This window comes from Chiloscyllium punctatum, chromosome 12, assembly GCF_047496795.1.
Source record: "Chiloscyllium punctatum isolate Juve2018m chromosome 12, sChiPun1.3, whole genome shotgun sequence".
In the NCBI taxonomy this organism is placed as follows: domain Eukaryota; kingdom Metazoa; phylum Chordata; class Chondrichthyes; order Orectolobiformes; family Hemiscylliidae; genus Chiloscyllium; species Chiloscyllium punctatum.
Window position 1 is genome coordinate 104,872,533 of NC_092750.1, and position 22,990 is coordinate 104,895,522.

Sequence of the window (22,990 nt, forward strand, 5' to 3'; positions counted from 1 at the left end):
GATCATCCCACTTTGCACTTCTGGCTGAAGATTGCTGCAAATGCTGTCATCTTATCTGGTGCGTGGGCGTGTGAGACCCCTTCACCGGTAAGGGTGGGGATATCTGTGATGTTTCCTCCAGTGAGTTATTTAATTGTCCATCACCGTTCACAACTGGGTGTGGCAGAACTGCAGAGCTCCGATCTGATCTATTGGTTGTGGGATCGTTTAGCTCTGTTGCTTGCTGCTGATGCTGTTTGACATGAAATAGCTTCAGGAAATGGTTTAAGTCGAATCCAAAGAGATCAAACAAATATATCACAGACAAAAGATTAACTGGACCAGAGAATAGGACCCCTTAAAGATTAACGAGGCTGTCTATGGAACCACCAGGGGTGGGAAAGATATGGAAATATTTCACGTCATTTTTACTGGAGAAAGATATGGAAGCTCCAGAGTTTGGAGAAATAAACAGAGAGAACTTGAAAAGTATCCATGTTACAGTGGAGGTGTTACTGGATGTCTTGAATTGCATCAAGTTGAATAAAGCCCTGGGACCTGATCAGATGTATCCCAGAACTTTCTGGAAATCTAGGGAAGTGATTGTTGGGCCTCTCCTGAGGTATTTGTATCATTGATAGCGACAGATGAGGTGCCATTTTTTTAAAAAGGTGGTAAGGAGAGGCCATGGAACAAGAAAATAGTGAGCCTGAAGTCAGTGGCAGGCAAGTTGTTGGAAAGGATTCTGAGGGACAGGATATCCATCTATTTGGAAAAGTAAGGAATAATTATTGACTGTTCTCAATGTGGCTTTGTACGTGCACAATCGTGTCTCACTAACTTGACTGAATGTTTTGAAGTGACAAAGAAAATTGATTAAACCAGGCTGTGAACGTTGTTTATGTGGACATTCGACAAGATTCCACAAAGCAGACTGGTTAGCAGGGTTACATAACATGGAATGAAGGGGAACAAGCCATTTGGGTACGAAACTGGCTTGATGGTAGGAGACAGAGGGTGATGATGGAGATTTGCTTTGTGGACTGGAGGACTATGAGCAGCAGTGTGCTACAAGGATCAATTATTGGGTCCTTATATAAATGACTTGGATGTGAATATATGAGATATGGTTAGTAGCTTTACACAAGACACCAAAATTGGAGGTGTAGTGGACAGCGAAGAAGGTTAGTTCAGAATACAACAGGATCTTGATCAGATGGGCCAGTGGAGCAAGGAATGGCAGATAGAGTTCAATTGAGATAAATGTTAGCTGTTGGATTTTGGAAAGACAAATCAGGGCAGGACTTATACACTTCCTGGTAAGGTCCTGGGAAGTGTTGCTGAACAAAGAGACCTTGGAGTGCAGGTTCATAGTTCCTTGAAAGTAGAGTCACAGGTAGGTAAGGGAGTGACTGCAGCGTTTGTTATGCTCTCCGTCATGTTGTTGCTGTACAGGACATTGATTAAGGCTCTTCTGGAATTCTGTTTTCAGTTCCAATCTCCCTGTTCCAGGAATGATGTTGTGAAACTTGAAACATTTCAGAAAATGTTTGCAAGGACTTTGCCAGAGTTGGACAGTTTGAGGGCAGTGCATGTTTGGAGTGAGCTGCCAAGGGAAGGGGTGAAGGAGAGTACAATTACAACATTTAAAATACATTGATTAAGCCACTTCTCGAATTCTGTTTTCAGTTTGATTTTCCCTGTTCTGGGAAGGATGTTGTGAAACGTGAAAAGGTTCGGACAAGATTTACAAAAACGTTGCCAGGTTTGGAGGATTTGGGCTACAGGGAGAGGCTGAATAGGTTGGGGTTAATTTCCCTGGAGAGTCCAAGACTGAGAGGTGACTTCATGGAGATTTATAAAATCACGAGGGGCATGGATAAGGTGAGCAGACGGGGTTCTTTTTCCTGAGGTTAGATGGGTCCAAAACTGGAGCACATGGTTGAGAGGGCAACGATTAAAAGGAATCTAAGGGCAACGTTTTCAAGCTGAGTGTGGTGTGTGTATGGAATGAGCTGCCAGATGAAGTAGTGGAGGCTGATAAAATCACAACATTTAAAAGGCATCCGATTGGGTACGTGAACAGGAAGGGTTTTGATGGATTCAGGCCAATAGCTGGCAAATGGGACTCCAGTAGTTTAGGATTCCTAGTTGGCATGGATGAATTGGACCGAAGTTCTGTTTCTGTGCTGTATATGTCTATGACTTTAATAAACTAAGATGCATTCCTCTTTTGTGGAGAGCAAGCTGAAGCACAGATAATTGTCCTTGGAGCTGAGAAGGTGAAACAGTGATTTTGACCTGGTGCAGATTTGGTTCCAAGGTCTTGAATTTGAGGAGAGAGAGGAATTGTTAACACTGTCATAACTTTTAGTAACTACTTTCAAGTAATTGGCAAATAATACAAAGTGAAAATGTGAACATTATTGTACTCAGTAAGTTCTGAGCATCTGGAACAGTCTGAATGACACAGATTCAGCAGGTATTCTGAAAGAGACTTGGAATTTTAATTTTTAAGGAAAGATTTGGGGGGCTGTGGGCAAATAGGAGGGGATTTGGGACAGATTTGCAGCATCTCCAGAGGGAGAGAGTACAGCCCCAATGGGCTGAATAGCCCCCAGGCCCTGTGCTCTGTGGTACTGCCCCATTCACTGTGAATGATGAAGCTCATCCCAGGGCAGAGAGAGGGATTAGCCCTCCACTCTCATCACAATGGGGCCTGGCTGATTGACGGCAGCTCCAGACCAATGGGAGGAGAGTCTGTGTGGTCCTGCAGCCAATGGGAGTGAATGAGGGGTGTGGCCAGCAAGATGACACAGGTCCATGAGCTGTGCAGGTGCCGTGTCACTGGGTGGGGTTGGGAGAGACAGCAGAGACTGGGACAGAGGCTGTGGGACCTGAATTACAAACTCCCGGTAAATTAGAACCAAAAAACTGTGGAAGATGTAAATCAGAAAAAACAACCAGGAGGTTCTGGAAAAGCTCAGCAGGTCTGGCAGTATCTGTGATGAGAAATCAGAGTTAACATTTCAGATCCGGTGTCCCTTCCTCAGAACTGATACTGAGAGAAAAAAATGTTGGTTTATATGCAGAGGGAAGGGTTTAGGGGAGGATGTAAGGATTAAAGGATAGGTGGGAATAGAGCGAGAAGAAGGGTTGGATAAAGGAGTGGATAACGATCTAGCTGGGGGAGGGCTACTAGCTGTTAGTGGCTAACCATAGGTAGTGTGTAATGACAGGCTGTGAGAACAAGGACTGGTGTGTGGGGTAGGGGGGCTAGGACATGGGGTTGCTAAACTACGGTTAGCCACTAACTGTCTACGTCGTAAGCTGTTCTCCACAGACATCACTCCATGATTGGAGCTGCAGAGGACAGAGTTGCAGATGGGCGGCACGGTGGCATTGTGGTTAGCACTGCTGCCTCACAGCGCCAGATACCCGGGTTCTATTCCCACCTCAGGCAACTGTCTGTGTCGAGTTTGCACATTCTCCCAGTGTCTGCGTGGGTTTCCTCCGGGTGCTCCGGTTTCCTCCCACAGTCCAAAAATGTACAGGTTAGGTGAATTGGCCATGCTAAATTGCCCGTCGTGTTAGATGTAGGGGAATTGGTCTGGGTGGGTTGCTCTTTAGACGGTTTGTCTGATCTAAAAATCTCTTAAATATCCTTCCCAACCCCCTCTATACTCCTCAAAGATGTATCTTAAAGTTGTTCTCTTTAATCAACATTTCCAGCATTCGTGAAGCACTTTAGGAGATTTGTCAGTGTGAAAGGCTCCATACAATGCAGGTCGTTGTTGTTAATGTCTGACATTAGGAGAAACAGGAATGAACACTCTCTCTCTTATACCTGATAAACAGCAGCAAAAGCAGGAAGCACTGAGCATGCTCCAGCCCACAAAGGGCCTCTGGTGATTGATCTCAGTGCAGGACCAATAAAAGGATGGGGACGGTGCTGAAAGACAAGGTAGTGCCGGTTGGTCTGAGTGAATGAGGGGCGTGGCTACACTCAACCACGTGATAAGCCTCTCGATTAGTGGTGCTGGAAGAGCACAGCAGTTCAGGCAGCATCCAAGGAGCAGCAAAATCGACGTTTCGGGCAAAAGCCCTTCATCAGGAATAAAGTGATACCACGTGATAAGCTTCACTGGCAGCACTGTGATGTTGTGATCAAGGCATTGAAAATGTGTGAAGGTGCAGGGCATGGTTAAGGAAAGACATATTGATCAGGAAGAGAAGGAAATTTTAATGGAACGGGCTGAGACGTTTTACAGAACTTAGTGCACATCGGAAAACACAAATTTGAAAATCCCAGGCCTGTGTTTGTGGCAAACGGGAAAATGCTTCAAATGGTGAAAGGTGTGAGTGATCGCCGCCATCTTTATTGGAGGCAGTGATCCATGGGACATGTGTGTGGCTGCCAACTTTGAGAGGGGCAAGCTGTAGGGGGACGCATGCACAGCCTTCCTTGGCAGGGAGTGATAGGGCAGGATTTACACAGTGTCAGAGTCAGGATGTTTTCAATGTCAAAGAGTGTGATGCTAGAAAAGCACAGCAGGTCAGGCAGCAGCTGATTGGTGGGAAGGAAGATGGAAACGTAGGACAGGTCAAAAGGGCAGTGCCGAGTTGGAAGGCTGGATCTGGGATAAGGTGGGTGGAGTGGAAATGAGGAAACTGGTGAAATCCACATTGATCCCATGTGATTGGAGGATCTGAACACAGATGATGAGGCGTTCTTCATCCAGCCATCAGATGCCTGGGATTTGGCGGTGGAGATGGCCCAGGACCTGCATATCTTTGGTGGAGCGGGAAGGGGAGTTAAAGTCTTTGGGCACAGGCTGTTTGGCTTGTTTAGTGTTTTACTGTTACTTTCACAGACCTTTTGTAAGTTAATTTTCCTCTGCTGCCCAACCCCTGACAATGTGCTGCTCTCTCAACGGACTAAATTTTCCACAGTATCTTTGACAGTGAATAATTCTTTTTTTTTCAACAAAAGAGTGCATTTTCCTTCCATTTCTGACCATCAAATTCTGCAACATTCTCACTTCCTGTAATGCATTTAGCACTCCCTGAAATATCAACTATGTGTTTCTCTCTCCACAGACACCAGTGATTAATGCCAAAGCCCCATTGCCTGTGGAGAGGGTGATGTTTGACTTCCTTGTACAGCTGCAGTTGGTGTGGTGACTTGGGTAAGAGATGTTACAGATTATTCACTCAGTGACAGTGAAGAGTTGACAATGTGTGTGCAAATCAACAACGGTTTGTATTTTTATCATTTTTATAATTTCACAGAAATTGAGAATTTCTGACATAAGGCCACAGATGGGGATATTAGGTCAGGTGATCAAAAGTATTGCCAAATAAGCAGGTTTTCAGGAATACATTAAAGGAGGAAAGCAAGTCTGAGAGGGTCAGGGTGCGAATTCCAGACTTTGTTCCCTTGACCGTGTCGAAACAGCCAGACTGGTGAAGCAATGAGTAAATGCATCTTTGGGAGTCTGAAAGAAAATGAGTTGTCGAGGTCTCTCAGGTTGTGTGGTGCAGGGAGACAGGGATGTTCACAGCCAGGAATTACATCAAGGGAGAGAATTTTAAATTGTTGCTTGGAAGGAGCCTTTTGATGAATCAACAAGTTTTGGTGCAAGTGAGCACTCGGGCAGGAGGGTTTTCGATACTCTTGGGATTATATGTAAGTTGAATGTGGGAGGCTGGCCAGGACTGTGTTTAGATAACGAAGTCTGGAGATAACACAAGGATGGACGAGTATTTCAGTAAATGAGCTGAGACTAGGGTGGAGTTGGGTGATGTCACTGATGTAGGAATAGCAGTTTTGGAGTCGGGCCCCTCCTCATCACTCCCCCTCCCCAATTCACAAATATTGTTCGTTGTCCTGTCTGTCTTTTCTGGTTATGTCCTTCTCTCCAATTCTGCTAAGAACTAATACTTGACCTCAAGGTTGTTGGAAAATCCTGCTCCATCTCCACTCTCCCTTTCCTTTCTGAATTCCTCATCTGTGGTGTCCATCCAGGATCTATCTTTGTCCCCTCCTGTATCTCACCTACACACTGCCAGGAGGTGACATCGTATTGGTTTCACATGTACACTGACGATGCCCAGCTCTCTCTCCCTATCATCCCTCTCTATTGCTCCACTGTTACTCATTCATCAAACTGCTTACCACTCGATTGGCTGCAATTTCCTCCACTGAAACACTGCAATGGTTAAACCCATTGCCTTCAGTTGCTATTACAAATTACTTTCCCTTACTGCTCAGCCCCTCCCTCTTACTGGGAAATGCCTGAGGCAGAACTTAACAATATTGCTCTCATGTTCTGACCCCAAGGTAACCTTCTGATCAGACATCTACACAATTGCAAACACCTGGAATTCCAATCTCTAAAATGTTGCTTTTCTCCACCTCACCCCAGCTCCATTGCTACTGAAACCCCTTACCCATGTCTGTGTTGCATTAAAGTTGACAAATCTAAAACAGAACCCTTGATTCTGCAACTGACCCAGAATCTGGTTCTAGGTTCCCTCATGATGGGACACATCCTCTCAGTATTTACCCTGACATACCCCTTAATAAGCCTATGTTTCAATAAGATCGCCTCTCATTCTCCCCCAAATCCAATGAGTCCAGTCCCAACTTCTTCAGCCTTTTCTTAAAAGATAGTCCCTGCAAACCAGGGATCATCCCAGTAAATCTTCTCTGAATGCTTCCGATGAAGTGATGTATTTCCTTAAATAAAGGGACCAAAATTTCTCTCATTACTCCATATGTGGTCTCACTCGCATATATAAAGTGGCTCTCAGGTATATACTCCAAACGCTTATACTGCAAATCCCCTGAAATCAGGAATAATATTCCATTCCCCTTCCTGATGACCTGTTGTAACTGTGTGCTAGCTTTCTGTGTTTCCTGCACAGTTACCCCCTGGGTCCCTTTTGTGTTGCAGCTTTCTACAGTTTCCACCATTTAAATAGTCCTCTGTTCTTTTATTACCTCCTCCAAAATGAACAACTTCACATTATCCCAAGTTATGCTCCATTTACCAACTTGTCCACTTCTCCGAATCCATCTCTGTAAACTGTTTATAATCCTTTTGGAATTTTACTGTTCTACATTTTCTAGGAGACTCCCCCCTCATTCTTCTAAATCTTTCCAGGGAGCACCAGGCAGTGGGAAGCATGCTGAGTTGCTGTCTTTTCAGAGAGACTCTTTGGAATGACTGGGAGGATCTTGCTGCCCTTTGGTCAGAATGGAGACAACTTGCCCATCGAGCTGCATGAGCCTTTCACCCCCCCCCCCCCCATGTCTTATTGATGAGGCACAGCGGCAGAACGGAAGGAAAGAAAAGGAAGGAAATCCTGCTCTCCAAATCTCACTGACTCTTGGAACATTCTGTCCCATGTGTCAAAGATCTGCCCTGTTCAGTCACATGAAGTCCCAAGTTGGAAAATCATAGAAACCCACACAGATTTCCCCCTGAACTGACTACTGACCTCCACAAGGGGTAATATGTACAGTCATCCTGGACCAGGAGGAGGGGATGGTGTGAGTTTCTAACCTGAACTGACAGTGACAGATTTTATAAATTTGTATTACAGGATACTACAGGTGGATATTCAGATGGCAATCTCAGTAACTGTAATGCCAAACTCTGATTGAATTACTCCATTCATCAGGACCTCAGGACCTGGATATTTGCACTGTGTGTGAGTATTTTGTTCCAGCTCAATTCCATTTTCTGCATAAAAATTCTCCTTTGAATCAAACCGTCCTGTCAATAGATCTCCCCAAAATCTTAAATATGTGTCCAGTAATCCTTTTATGATGAGTTGATGAGTGCAAGGTTTAACATCCTGTTGTATATGTTTTGTAAGCACTTGTCTCTCAGCTCCCCTCAATTTCCTTTGCTACAATGAGAACACCTCAGTTTCCCCAAACCCCTGATTCCCCAGTGTCTGTTTGCTCTCTATAAGGTACACATCAGGATCGTGTTGGAACATTCTCCACTTGCCTTCATCAGTGCAGCCCTCAACAGTATTAAAGAAAGCGAACATCCTCCAGGACAAAGCACTGTGCCTGAGTGGTGTCCCATCCACCACCTTCAGCATTCCCTCTCTCCACCTCCGATGCACAGTGGCATCACTGTGTAAAAGGTAAAGTCAGCATTGTCCTACCAGACCATAGGGCTGCTCTCTCATTAGGGAGAGATGTCTGGTGGTGGTTTAACCTGAAGGTTACCACAGCCCAGGCAAGGGGAGAGGTTGAGAACAAGAGTCCATCTATTGTAGATGGATATTCTTGATATGTATTAACAACACCCATGTCCCTGCAACTAAAATCCCCCATTCCTTGAACCATCCTGGTAACTCTCCTGTGCCCCCTCTCAGGGACCCTGCCATCCTTCCCAATGTGTGGGCAAACTCTGGTTTGCACAGACCCAGCTGCTCTGTGTTCCTGTGGGTGATGTCATCATCGAGCAACACTTGCACTAAACCTCACTGTCTGTGAGGGTGGGAGACACAAATCCCGAAATCATTTGAGATGTATTTAGTGTGCACTTGCTATGCCATGATAGATGACACTTTTCCACATGTACTGGAAAATAGAGGAGGATAATAGTATGGTGGTAGTTTTCAGTCGTAGTTTTCTTTCTCTCAGATTCGATGGACCACCAGAGCGTTTTTCTGTTCTGTAGACCGCTGAGATGTTTATTATAGGAATATGACAGGCTCCATTGGACATCAGGTCAGAAACGGTGATACTAGAATAGAAGACACATGATTGGTCGATTTTCTTGGGAGGAAAGTGAGACGCAGAGATTTAAGAGGAAATTCAGAAGCTCAGCGCAGGAATTGTAAAGGGCAATCATCAAGTGAGAAATAAACATTGGGCATCCTGAAAGCTGGAAATAAAGAAAGGCACATATAGCAGAGCTTTGAGAGACTGGAGGGGATTAGACATGGGGAGGATAATGAAGCTGGAGGAGATGCAAGTTGGAAAGGATTGTGAGGATGGAGGATGTTACAGAGATAGAGATATTTGTGATAGAGGTTTTTGAATTTTGAGGCTGGAGTGGAATTATAGAGATGAGGAATATTTGTAAGGCTGGATGAGATGGCACTGATAGGGAGAGTTCCAAACATAGAGGAATTTACAGAGGTAACGAGTCATAAAGTTACACAGCATCGACGCAGAACATGTGGTCCAACCAGTCCGTGTCGACCATAAATTCGAACTGAACTAATTGCACCTGCCTCCACTTGGTCCAAGTCCATCCTAGCATTCCCTGTTGATATACGGGTCCAAATGTTGTTTTCCTATTAGAATCCCATTCCCCTACCCTTTTGCTCTACATTTACCCCGACTAATTCACTCAACCCAATCATTCCTGAACACTATGGGCAATTGAGCACGGTCAGGTCACCTACCCTGTACATCTGTGGATTGTGGGAGGATATGGGAGTTCGTGGAGGAGCCCACGCTGTCATGGGGAAGAATATGCAAACTCCACATGGACAGTCACCCAACACAGGAATTGAGCCTGTGTCCCTGGTGTTGAGAGGTCGCAGTGCTAACCGTTGAGCCACTGTGCCACCCTGAAATTGTAATTGCATTCACATCTACCACGTCCTCTGCAAGTTTATTCCACATGTGAACCACTCTTGTGCAAAAACAAAAAATAACATCGGAACTTCTTTTTAAAGCCTTACTTTTTAATTTGAGAAAAGGATGTCCCCAATCTTGAATCGCGCCCCCTCCTGGAAAGGGCACCTGCTGTTCACATTACCAAAACTCTTCAGGATTTTATAAACCTCTAATAAGTTCACCCCTCACCCTCCTGTGCTCCAGTGAAAAAGGACCCAACCTATCCAGACTCTGCTTATAATTCAATCCCTCCGTTCCCATCACCATCCTGGTAAATCTCTTCTGAACCTGCTCCGATTTAATAATATCCTTCCTATAACAGCACAAGCAGAACTGGGCACAGTATTCCAGAAGAGGCCTCCCCAACATCCTGTACAACCTCAACATAATGTCCCAACGCCTATATTCAAAGATCTGAGCAATGAAGGCAAATGTGCTAAACCCCTTCTGAACCACCCTGTCTGCATGTGACACATAGTTCAAAGATCTGAACCCCTCGGTCTCTTTGTTCCATATCACTATCCGAGGCCCAACTTTTAATCAGTCTAAGTCCAGCCTTCGTTTGTTTTACCAAGATGTAATATTTTGCATTTATTCCAATCCAAAAATCACAAACATCCTTCGAATATAGAGGCAAGAGGAGTATACTTAAGAGTAAAATCAGTAAGGCAAAAAGGGGACAGGACACCGCTTTGGCGAATAGGGAAAGGGTTTTTACAAATACATTAAGAGCAAATGGGTCATTAGAGAGAGAATAGGCCACCTCAAAGATCAGCAAGGCAGCCTCTGTGTGAAGACACAGGAGAGGGGGTTGTTGGGGGGATACTAAACGAGTGGCATCAGTTTTTACTGTGGAGAAGGACAGATTTGTGGGGGTTGTCAAGATTAGAGATCGTGAGGGTGGGTGATGAGATGGGAGGCAATTGGAGGATGTTACAGAGATGCTTGTGATACCAGAGATAGTGATGGTTCTGAGGCGAGAGAGGATTTCTAGAGATAAGGAAGAGTTTAGTCTGGATGAGGTGACAGTGATCTGGGGAGTTGTGAGCATGGAGGAATTCAGAGATAGCGAGAGTTTGAGTCCTAAAATGATACAGAACAGAGACAGACCCTGTGGTTAAACCAGTCCGTGTTGACCATAATTCCCAACTAATCTAATCGCACCTGCCTCCGCTTGGTCCACATTCATCCAAATATTTCCTATTTATGGACTTGTCTAAATGTCTTTTAAACATTGTAATTGTATTCACAGCTGCCTCTTTTTCTGGGAGTTCACTTCACACATGTAAAGGTAAAAATAAATCCCCAATTTATTTTTTAAACCTTTCTCCTCTATTTTCAAATTGTATGCACCCAGGTCTTGAATCCCCCCCTCCCCCTTATCTACACGCTTCATGGTTTTATAATCCTTTAAGGTCATCCCTCAACCTCCTACGCTGTAGTGAAAAAGCATCCCAGCCTATCCAGCTTCTCCTTGTGACACAATCCCTCCATTCATGGCAACATCCCGGTTAGTCTCTTCCGAATCCGCTCCAATTTAATAATATCCTTCCTATCACAGCACAACCAGAACTGGACACAGTATTCTAGAAGAGGCCTCCCCAGCATCCTGTACAGCCTCAACCTAAATTCCCAACTCTGGTACTCAGAGGTCTGAGCAATGAAGATAAGTGTGCTAACCACCTTCTTAACCACCCTGTCTACATGTGACACAGACTAAGAAGACCTGTACCTCTCAGTCTCTTTGTTCCATATCACTACTCAAAGCCTTACTTTTAATTAGTGTAAGTCCTGCCCTCGTTTGTTTTATCAAGATGCAATATTTTGCATCAGTATTTACTGTGGAGAAGGACACGGGAGATGTAGAATGTGGGGAAATAAATGGTGACATCTTGAAAAATGTCCATACTACAGAGTACGGGATGTCTGGAAACGCATAAAGGATGGATCAATCCCCAGGCTTTGATCAGTTGTACCCTAAAATTCTGTGGGAAGCGAGGGAAGTGATTTCTGGGCCTCTTGCTGAGATTTTTGTATTATTGATAGTCACAGCTGAGGTGCCAGAAGACTGCGGGTTGGTTAATACGGCGCTACTATTTAACGAAGGCAGTTTGGACAAGCCCAGGAACTACAGATGCTGTGCTAGACTAGGTGTTGGAGGGAGCCCTGAGCGACAGGATTTGCGTGTATTTGGAAAAGCACAGACTGATTAGGGATAGTCAGCATAACTTTCTGCATGGGAAATCATGTGTCACATACTCGATCTGGTTTTTAAGAAGTAACAAAGAGGATTGATGAGAGAAGAGTAGTAGATGCGATCTATATGGACTTCAGTAAGGTGTTCGACAAGGTTCCCCATGGGAGACTGGTTATCAAGGTTAGATCTCACGGAAGTAGCCATTTGGATATAGAACTGGCTCAAAGGCAGAAGACAGAGGGTGGTGGTGATGGATGATTGTTTTTCAGACTGGAGGCCTGTGACTAGTGGAGTGCCACAAGGATCGTGCTGGGTCCACTACCTCTCATCATTTATATAAATGAATTAGATGTGAACACAGGAGGGATAGTTAGTAAGTTTGTAGATGGCACCAATATTGGAGGTGTAGAGGACAGTGAAGAAGGTTACCTCAGATTTCAATGGGATTTTGATCAAATAGGCAAATGGACTGAGGAGTGGCAGATGGAGTTCAATTCAGATAAGTGCGAGGTGCTGCATTTTGGAAAAGCAAAGCTTAGTAGGACTGATACACGTCATGGTCAGGTCCTGGGGAGTGTTGCTGAACAAAGGGACCTTGCTGTGCAGGTTCATAGCTCCTTGAAAGTAGAGGTGCAGGTAGATAGGATAGTGAAGGTGTTTGGTATGATTTCGTTGATTAGTCAGAGTATTGAGTAAGAGAGTTGGGAGGTCATGTTGCGGCTGTTCAGGACATTGGTTTGGCCACTCTTGCAATATTGTGCGCAATTCTGTTCTCCACCTATCACAAAGATGTTGTGTAACTTGAAAGGTTCACAAAAGATTTATAAGGATGTTGCTAGGGTTGGAGAATTTGAGATATAGGGATAGGCTGTACAGGCTGGGGCTGTTTTCCCTGGAGCGTCATAGGCTGAGGAGTGATCTCAAAGGTTTATAAAATCATGAGCATCGATCAGATAGATAGACAAGGGATTTTCACTGGAGTGGGGGAGTCTAGAACTAGAGGGTATAGATTTAGCGTGAGGGAAAAGATATAAAAGGGACCTAAGGGGCAACTTTTTCATGCGACGGTGTTGTGTTTATGGAATGAGCTGCCAGAGGGAGTTGTGAAGGCTGGTACAATTGCAACATTTATTCGGCATCTGGATGAGTATATGAATAGGAAGGGTTTAGAGGGATATTGACCAAGTGCTGGCAAATGGGACGAGATTAGGTTCGGAAAACTGGTCGGTATGGACGAGTTTGACTGAAGGGTCTGTTTCCGTGCTGTATGTCTGTGACTCACAGCCGGGGATCAGCTCAGTGGGTTTCAGTCTCTTCAAAGGTAAATCTTACTCTGTTTTACTTTTTCAAATCTGCAACATTCAGTAGGGTGAGTGTTTACTAGTTTAAGTGCCTCTGTTATGATCTTTTGGTTGAATGTTTTAAATGTAAAATACAGGTACTAATGTATTTGAGAGTAGTCTTTTGTAAAGCTGTAAGACTCTGCCTTTTTCTGGGTCTACAGATTAAGGTGCAGAGATGGCCATTCGTACAGTGATGTGCACTTCCTGGAGGAGAGTAGGGGGAGTTTGAATGATCCTGAGGATAGCCTACAGGAAGTGATGCAAATCCTCTTGGATCACATGGATCAGATGGAGCGGTGCTTAATGGTAATGAAGAATTTACAAAAGTCAGGATGTGTGATAGGTGGCAGTTTCAGGCCGAAAAACTGCCGATACAGTCAGGTAGATGGGTTACCTCTCGGAAAGGTAGGAGAGGGAGGTAGGTAGAGAAGGAGTCTCCTGTGGCTATCCCCATCTGAAACAAGTATACTATTATGGATAATGTAGGTGGTCATAGACTCTCAGGGGAATTTTGCACTGACAGCCAAGTTACTGCTACTGAGACTGGCTCAACTATAATGAGAGGTATATCAGATTCCAAACGCTCAAGGATGATAAGGGACTCTGTAGTTGGGCACAGACTGCCCTTTCTGTAGCTGACAGACATCAGAATGGGGTGGTACCTCCCTGGTGCCAGGATCAAGGATGTTTCGGACAGGTAGCAGAATATTCTCAAAGGGAAGAATGACCAGTGAGAGGTCATTGTACATTGGTACCAATGACATAGGAAGGGGAAGAGATGAAGTCCTGATGAGAGAATATAGCAAATTAGCCTGGAATATAAAAAAGTAGGTCCTCGACCATAATATCTGCATTACTTCTGGTGCTACATGCTAGTGAGACTAGGAATAGCAGGATGGAGGAGATGAATGATTGGCTAAGGAGCTGGTGTAGGGCAGAAGGATTCACATCTTTTGATCATTGTAATCTCCTCTGGAGTAGAGTTGACCTGCATAAGAAGGATGGATTGTACCTGAATTAGAAAGTGTCTAATATCCAGGCAGGGAGATTTGCTAGTGTTACTCAGGTGGCATTAATCCAGTGAGGGAGTGTGGGTAAACTCAAAGAGATGGTGAGAAAAGAGGTAAGTCTGAGGCTGGTACAGTTCAGAAGTCAGACAGTCAAGACAGGCAAGGGCAAGGCACAGAACCAGGTAGAACTGACAAGTTACACTGCATTTACTTCAATGCAAGAGGCCTGACAGGGAAAGCAGATTGGCTCAGGGTATGGTTTTGAACGTGGCACTGGGATATCATGAGTATTACAGAAACGTTACTCAGAGATGGGTTGGACTGGCAGCGTAATGTTCCCGGGTATCGATGCAAGAGGAAGGATAGAAAGGGGGACATGAGAGGGGGCGGAGTGGCCTTTTTGATTAGAGGTAGCATTACAGTTGTGCTGAGGGAGGATATTCCTGGGAGTACGTCCAGTGAAGTTATTTTGGTGGAACTGGGAAATAAGAAAGGGATCATCACCTTGTTGTTACTATCTGCGTGGGTTTCGTCTATTTGCTCTGGTTTCCTCCCATTATCTAAAGATATGCAGGTTGTGTGGATATTCCAGGCTGAATTGCCCATATTGTTCAGGGATGTGCACGCTAGGTGGATTAGCCATGGGGAATGCAGTGGTAAGGTAGGAGTCTCTGAGGGTCCGTGTGGTTGTGATGAGCTGAATGGCCTACTTCCACGCTGTCAGGGTTCTTTGATAATTCTACTAGTTTTAAAATAGTTACAGAAAATAATAGACCAGATCTAAATGGTGTTCTAAATTGGACAAAGGCGAATTTTGACAGTACAAGGTATTCCTTTGCTATTCCCAGGCTGGAAAGTGGGAACATAAGAACATAAGAAAGAGGAGCAGGAGTAGGCTACATGGCCCCTCAAGCCTGCTCTTCCATTTAATAAGATCAGGGCTGATCTTTTCTTGGCCTCTGCTCCACTTTCCTGTTCTCTCACCATAACCCTTAATTCCTTTCCTGTTCACAAATCTACCTTTTGACCTAACGATAGTCAAGTCGATAACCTAAACTGCTGCACTCAGCAGCAAATTCCACAGATTCACAGATTTACCTAAAGAAGTCCATCCTGAACTCAGTCCTAAATCTGATACCCCCTTATTTTGATGCTCTGCTCCCTAGTTTAAGCGACCCCTAGCGGAAATCACCTCCCTGCTTCTATCTTATCTACTCCGTTCATAATTTTATTTTTTTTCCCATCCAACCTCCCATATTTCGAAATTCCAATGAGCATACTACCAGTTTCCTCAATCTCTCTGCATACGCCAACCCTCTGAAATCCTGACTGAAACTAGTGACCCTCCTCTACACTCCCTCCTGTGTCAGTACATCTTTGCGAATGTAAGGGGACCAAACCTGTACACAGTACTCCAGGTGTAGCCTCCCCAGCACCCTGTACAGCTGCAGCATAACCATCCCTCTAGCAATGAAGGACAATATTCCCTTCACTGTCTTAATTACCTGCTGTACCTGAAAACCAACTTGCTGTGATTCGTGCATAAGGACACCCAGCTCCCTCTGCACAGCAGCATGCTGCAAGTTTTCACCATTTCATCATCAGTTTGCTGTTAGTCTGACCAAAATGGATGACTTCACGTTTCCCAATCTTGTCCTTCATCTGCCAGATCCTTACCCACTCACATAGCCTATCTGTATCCCTGTGCAGACTTACAGTGGCCTCGGCACACATTGCTCTACCACTCATCTTAGTGAAGTCTACCTTTCATGAATCGATGCTGTGTCTGCTCAATGAGATAATTTCTATCCACATAGCTCACTATTTCTTCCTTAAGAGATCGGGCATTTTCCCCACCAAAGAAGTTATGCTAACAGGTCCATTTTAAAATATTCGCATCACATTTGTAGCTTGCCAATCTGTCAGAGCTGTCCCAGAGTCCAGCAAATTTTAGTGAATTATCACGAGTGCATTTGCTATTTACCCACTGCCATCTGTTAACGTCCCCTGGGATGCACTCCATCACGGCCAGGAGACCCATCTACCTTTCGGCTGTTATCTTTCCCAACACCACCTCTTTACTGAGAATGATTGCTTCTTTGTCCTCATCTGCCATTGCGTCCATAGGCCTGCAACAACGAGAGTACACAGACAGTATGTTCCTGTTAAGGCCTTAATAGGTAGTGTAGGGAATGCTGCCTGTCGAGAGAAATTGAGAGTCTCGTCAAGAAAATGAAGGAGCGATACGGCAGGTGCAGACAGCTGGGTTTGTGTAAATTCCTGGAGGAGTATAGGGGCAGTCGGAGTCTCCTCGAGGGAAACCAGGAGAGCAAAAACGGGACATGAGAGAGCTTTGGGAAATAGGTTCCCAGAGAATCCAGAGATTCCAGAAATACACTAAGGATAAACGAGTAAGCAGGCAGAGAATAGGGACCCTCAAAGATCAAGAAAAAGGTCCTATTTGTCCGAGATAAGTATATACCTGTCAGGCAGGGCGGAAGCTGTAGAGTGCAGGAGCTGTGGTTTACAAAGGAAATGGAATCTCTCTTCAAAAGGAAGAAGGCGGCTTATGTTAGGATGAGATGTGAAGCGTCTGTTAGGGCGCTTGAGGGTTACAAAATAGCCAGCAAAGTCCTAAAGAAAGAGCTCAGAAGTGCCAGGAGGACACATGAGAAATTGTTGGCGGATAGAAACAGGGTAAACCCTAAGGCTTTCTATAGGTATTTAAAGAATGACGAATAAGATTAGGGCCAATCAAGGATAGTAGTGGGGAGTTGTGTGTAGAGTCAGAGGAGATAGGGGAAGCACTAAATGAATATTTTTCAACAGTATTCCCTTTAGAAAATGACAATGTTGTTGAGATTACTGAGATACAGGCTACTAGACTAGGTGGGATTAAGGCTCATGAGGAAGAGGTATTAGAAATCTTGCAGAGTGTGAAAATAGATAAAACCCATTTGGCCCAGTGAACTTATCCCAGGATCCTCTGGGAAGCCAAGGTAGAGATTGCCGAGCCTTGGCATTGATCTTTAAATCATCATTGTCTACAGGAATAGTGCCAGAAGACTGGAGGATAGCACATGTGGTTCCCCTGTTCAAGAAGGGGAGTAGAGACAACCCTGGTAATTATAGACTAGTGAGCCTTACATCAGTTGTTGGTAAAGTGTTGGAAAAGGTTATAAGAGATATGATCCAGAAAAGAATAATTTCATTAGGGATAGTCAGCACGGTTTTGTGAAGGGTAGGTCGTGCCTCACAAACCTTATTGAGTTCTTTGAGAAGGTGACCAAACAGATAGGTGAGAGTAAACCGGTTGATGTGGTGTATATGGATTTCAGCAACGCGTTCGATAAGGTTCCCCACAGTAGACTATTGTACAAAATGCGGAAGGGTGGGATTGTGGGAGATAAAGCAGTTTGGATCAGTAATTGGCTCGCTGAAAGCAGACAGTGGTGATTGATGGGAAACGTTCATCCTGGAGTCCAGTTGCCAGTAGTGTACCGCAAGGGTCGGCGTTGGGTCCACTGTTGTTCGTCATTTTCATAAACTACCTGGATGAGGGCGTAGAAGGATGGATTAGTAAATTTGCAGACAACACGAAGGTTGGTGGAGTTGTGGATAGTGACGAAGGATGTTGTACGTTACAGAGAGACTTAGATAAGCTGCAGAACTGGGCTGAGAGGTGGCAAATGGAGTTTAATGCGGACAAGTGTGAGGTGATTCACTTTGGTCAGAGTAACTGGAATGCAAAGTACTGGGCTAATGGTATGATTCTTGGTAGTGTAGATGAGCAGAGAGATCTCAGTGTCCAGGTACACATTTCCTTGAAAGTTGCCACCAGGTTGACGGGGTTGTTTAGAAGGCATACAGGGTTTTAGCTTTTATTAACAGGGGGATCGAAATCCGGAACCATGATGTTATGCTACAGCTGTACAAAACTCTAGTGAGGCTGCACTTAGAGTATTGTGTACAGTTCTGTTCCCCACATTATAAGGAGGATGTGGAAGCTTTGAAAGGGTGCAGAGGAGATTTACTAGGATGTTGCCTGGTATGGTGGGAAGGTCTTACAAGGAAAGGCTGAGGGACTTGAGGCTGTTTTCGTTAGAGAAGAAGGTTGATACGTTACTTAATAGAGACATACAAGATAATCAGATGGTTAGATAGGGTGGACAGGGAGAGCCTTTTTCCAAGAATGGTGATGGCGAGCACGAGGAGATATAGCTTTAAATTGAGGGGTGATAGATATAGGACAGATGTCAGAGGTAATTTCTTTACTCAGAGAGTAGTCCGTGTATGGAATGCTTTGCCTGCAACGGTAGTAGATTCACCAACTTTAAGTACATTTAAGTCGTTATTGGACAAGCAAATGGACGTACATGAAATAGTGTTGGTTAAATGGGCTTCAGATTGGTATGACAGGTCGGCGCGACATTGAGGGCCGAAGAGCCTGTACTGTGTTTTAATGTTCTATGTTCTATGAGCAATATGCTGTAAGGATCGTTTCTGGGTCCACTGCTTTTCTTCATTTATGTAAATGTTTTCTATGTGAATATAGGAGGCATGGTCAGTGACTTTACATAGATACCAAAATTGGAGGTGCAGTGGACAGGGAAGAAGGTTACCTCAGATTACAATGGGACTTCAAACAAATGGGCTTTGGAGTGGCAGATGGAGTTTAATTCAGAAAAATGTGAGGTGCTCCATTTTGGAAAATCAAATCAGGGCAGGACTAATATACTTAATGGAAAGGTCCTGAGGAGCGTTGCTGAACAAAGATCTTGGAGTGCAGGTTCATAGTTCCTGAAAGTGGAGTCATAGATAGGCAGGGTAGTGAAGAAGGCGTTTAGTATCCTTGCCTTTACTGGTTAGTGGATTGAGTACACGAGTTGTGACGGCATTTTGTGGCTGTTCAGCACATTGATTCAGCCACTTCTGAAATTTTGCTTTCAGTCCTGGTTTCCCCGCTATCGGAATGATATTGTGAAACTTGAAAGGGTTCAGAAAAGATGTGCAAAGATGTTACTAGGGTTGAGGGTTTCAGCTATATAGGGATGGGCTGAATAGGCTGGGGCTGTTTTCCCTGGAGCATCGGATGCTGACAGATGACCTCAGTGGTTGATACAATTGTGAGGGACATGGATAGGATGATCAACCAGGATCTTATTCACAGGTTAGGTGTGTCCAAATCTATGGGGCACAGGCTTAAGGAGTGAGGAAAACAATTTATAAGGGATCTGAGGGGCATTGTTTTCAAGCTGAACGTGCTATGTGTATGGAATGAGCTGCCAGAGAAAGTGTGGTGGCTGGAACAATTGCAACATTTAAAAGGCAACATTTAAAAGATTGGGTAAGTGATTAGGAAAGGTTTAGAAGGTTATGGGCCAAGTGTTGTCAAATGGGACGAGATTAATTTAGAATATCTGATCGGCATGGACAAGTTGGACCAAACGGTTGGTTTCTGTGCTGTACATCTCGATAACACTGAAACATTAAAATAAGATACGTTTCTCTATGTGGAGAGTTAGCAGAAGGTCGGATAATTCTCCTTGGAACTCAGAAAGTTAAGCAGTGATTTCAACTAGGAGCAGATTTCTTATAGGCAAATGGGAGGTGAGTTGGGACAGACTGGCACCATCTCCAGAGAGAGAGAGTACAGCCCCAATGGGCTGAATAGCCCCCAGTCCCTCTACTCTGTGATACTGCCCCCTTTCACTGAATGTTGAAGCTCATGCCAGTGCAGAGCCATAGAGATATACAGCATGAAAACAGCCCTTTTGGTCAAACTAGTCCATGCTGACCAGATATCCGAACTTAATCTCGTCCCATTTGCCAACACTTGGCACACATCCCACTACACCCTTCCAATACATACACCCATCCAGATGCCAAATGGTCTAGTTTTACCAACTTCCACCACTTCCCCTGACAGAAGATTCCATACACACACCACCTGCTGTGAAAAAAGTTGACCCTCTGATCCCTTTTATATATTTCCCCTCGCACATTGAACCTATGCCCGCTAGTTCTGGACACCCCCACCCCAGGGCAAGGAGCTTGTCTATTTATCCTATCCATGCCCCTCATGATTTGATAAACCTCTATAAGGTCACCCTTCAGCCTCCAATACTCCTGGGAGGAGCGCACAACTCGTGTCACAATGGGGCCGGTGAGATTGATGGCAGCTTCAGACCAATAGGAGAGTTGATGTGATCCTCCAGACAATGGGAGTGAATGAGGGGTGGGTCCAGTGGGCCAACATGTGACCATAAACTGTGCAGGTGCACTGTCACTATGGTGCGGGTGTACTCCGTGAGTGTGAAGGGAATGAGAGAGACAGCAGAGATTGGGAGAGAAATTGAGTTTGTATGGACTGGGAGTGTTGATAAACACACGGTTTTAGGTGGCTAGACCTGAATTAGAAATTCCTGGTAAATTAGAACCAAAAGAGCTGCGGATGCTGTAAATCTCACAATAACCAAAAGGTACTGGAAAAGCTCAGCAGGTCTGGCAGCATCTGAGAAGAGAAATCAGAATTAACATTTTGGATTCGCTGAGCCTTCCTCAGAGCCGATGTGACTGAAAAGAAATGTCGCTTTTTATGCAGAAGGTAGGGGTTAAGGAGTACATGATAGGTGGGGATAGAGTCCAAAGAAAGAGATGGGAGCAGTTGGACAACGGAGTGGATAACGAACTGGCTGGGGGAGGGTGAATAGCTGTTTATGAGGACTGTTAGTGGCGAACCATAGGTAGTGTGTAATGGCATGCCCTATGATAACAAGGACTGGTGTGTGGGTTAAGAGGCTAGGGCGCTAGGACATTGGAGAGTTCAGGGCCTAAAATTATTGAATTTGATAGAGGTGTTCAGGATGTCCAAGTAGAAAATGAGGTGTTGTTCTTCCAGCTTGTGTTAAAGTGTGGCGCTGGAAAAGCACAGCAGGTCAGGTAGCTGACCTTCAGCACTTGATCACCCTGAAGCTCTACTTTCCAGGGACTGTACACTTGTTCTGAGCCCTTCAGAGGGATTGAAGGGGATAGGGAGAGAACAGGAACAAGGTTGTGTTGTAATCTACAAAATAACGATCACCCTCCCCCTCTCGGTGTCTCCCCTCTGTCTCCCATCCCCCATCATGCCTCCTCCCCACCGCAGGGAAAAGATCTTGTGTATTTTCCCTATCCATGCCCCTACTGATTTGATAAACCTCTATAAGGTCACCCATCAGCATCTGACGCTCCAGGGAAAACAGTGTATTCATCCGCTCCCTTTGGTTCAAATCCTCCAACCCTAGCAACATGCTTGTAATACTTTGCTGACCCCTTTCAAGTTTCACAATATTGTTTTGATAGGAAAGAGATCAGAATTGCATGCAATATTCCAAGCATGACCTAACCAAGGCCCTGTACAGCCGCAATATGACTTCCCACCTCCTATACTCAGTGCTCTGACCAATAAAGGAAAATATACTAAACACCTTCTTAACTATCCTATCTACCTGTGATTCTGCATTTCAAGGAGCTATGAACCTGTACTCCAAAGTCTCTTTCTCAGCAGCAATCCCGAGGACCTTATCATTAAGTGTATTCACCCTGCTAATATTTGCTTTTCCAAAATGCAGCACCTCACATTTATCTAAATTAAACTCCATCTGCCAGTCCTCAGCACATTCAACCATCTGATCAAGATCCCATTATAATCTGAGGTAATCCTGTTCACTGTCCACTACACCTCCAATTTTGGGGTCATCTTACGAACATTACTTCCTATATTCACATCCAAATCATTTATATAAATTATGAACATTTCAGGATCCAGCACCGATACATTGTGACATCCCACTGGTCACAGGTCTCCAATCTGAAAAGCAACCTTCCACCACCACCCTCTGTCTTCTCCCTTTGAACAAGTTTTGTATCCAAATGGCTAGTTGTCTCTGTATTCCATGAGATCTAACCTTGCTAACCAGTCTCCCATGGGGAACCTTGTTGAATGCCTTACTGAAGTCCATGTAGATTATTTCTACCGCTTTGCCGTCATCAATCCTCTTTGTTGTTACTTCAAAAAAATTGAATCAAGTTCATGAGACGTGATTTCTCACACACAAAGCCGTTATTAATATCCCGGACTTAACTCTGTACATTGGGGTCTGCGTCACCCAGTTATGGGTGTTAATATTCTGGATAAATTTCACATACACCAGCTTTGTGTTGGTGACTGTGTACTGAGTCTTGTTAATAACACCAACACAGATGAGTTCCTTTTGAAAGGCAGTCCCTATATCCCTAACCCCCTTCCAGTTGCTCTGTCTCCTCCATTCCCACCGTAGACAGTAAGTGGGAGGAGCTCATGGAGTTTCCATGTGAGTGAGATTGAGAAAATCTTCCCTTCTTTCCACGAGCCCACCAAGAAATGGCGGTAGTGTCCTTACCTCTGGACCAAGAGAATCGGGTTCAGAGTTTGGTAACAGCGGCTTTGAAGAGGCTGATTGGAAATCATGCCCAAGCCACCAGGCCATACTGTCTCCCAGCTGTCCCTGCCTGAGTCTCCAAACAGAACCATCCTGTCGTTTCTCTCCTGTCAGGCTCTCCCATTGCTCAGTTTGTCCAGGATCCCCTCCTGCTGCTGCACTGCTCCTGTCCCTCACTGACCTGTCCATCCCCAAGTGTCCTCCACATTCATTCGTTGTTTACAATCCCATTGTCCCAGTCCTCCAGCCCCGCTCCCACCACTCTATTGGGCACAGCTGCTGTCAATCACCCAGGCACCTGTGTGATCTGGAGCATGCTCTGTAGGAGGGGAGACCTGTGC

At 44.8% G+C, this 22,990-nt stretch overlaps 1 long non-coding RNA gene across 5 annotated transcripts in view; it reads left to right on the plus strand.

The window, feature by feature from the left end:
* LOC140483976 (uncharacterized) overlaps positions 1-22,990 on the plus strand; it is a 30,498-nt gene that overhangs the window by 1,338 nt on the left and 6,170 nt on the right. For 2 of the 5 annotated variants that reach the window (XR_011962134.1, XR_011962138.1), the window contains exons 2-3: positions 5,080-5,168; positions 7,591-7,698. This is a non-coding gene — a long non-coding RNA (uncharacterized lncRNA). Of the gene's footprint in view, positions 1-5,079; positions 5,169-7,590; positions 7,699-7,965; positions 8,146-10,889; positions 10,929-13,338; positions 13,484-22,990 lie in introns of all 5 variants that reach the window. The other 3 variants (XR_011962135.1, XR_011962137.1, XR_011962136.1) reach the window with 3 other exon arrangements.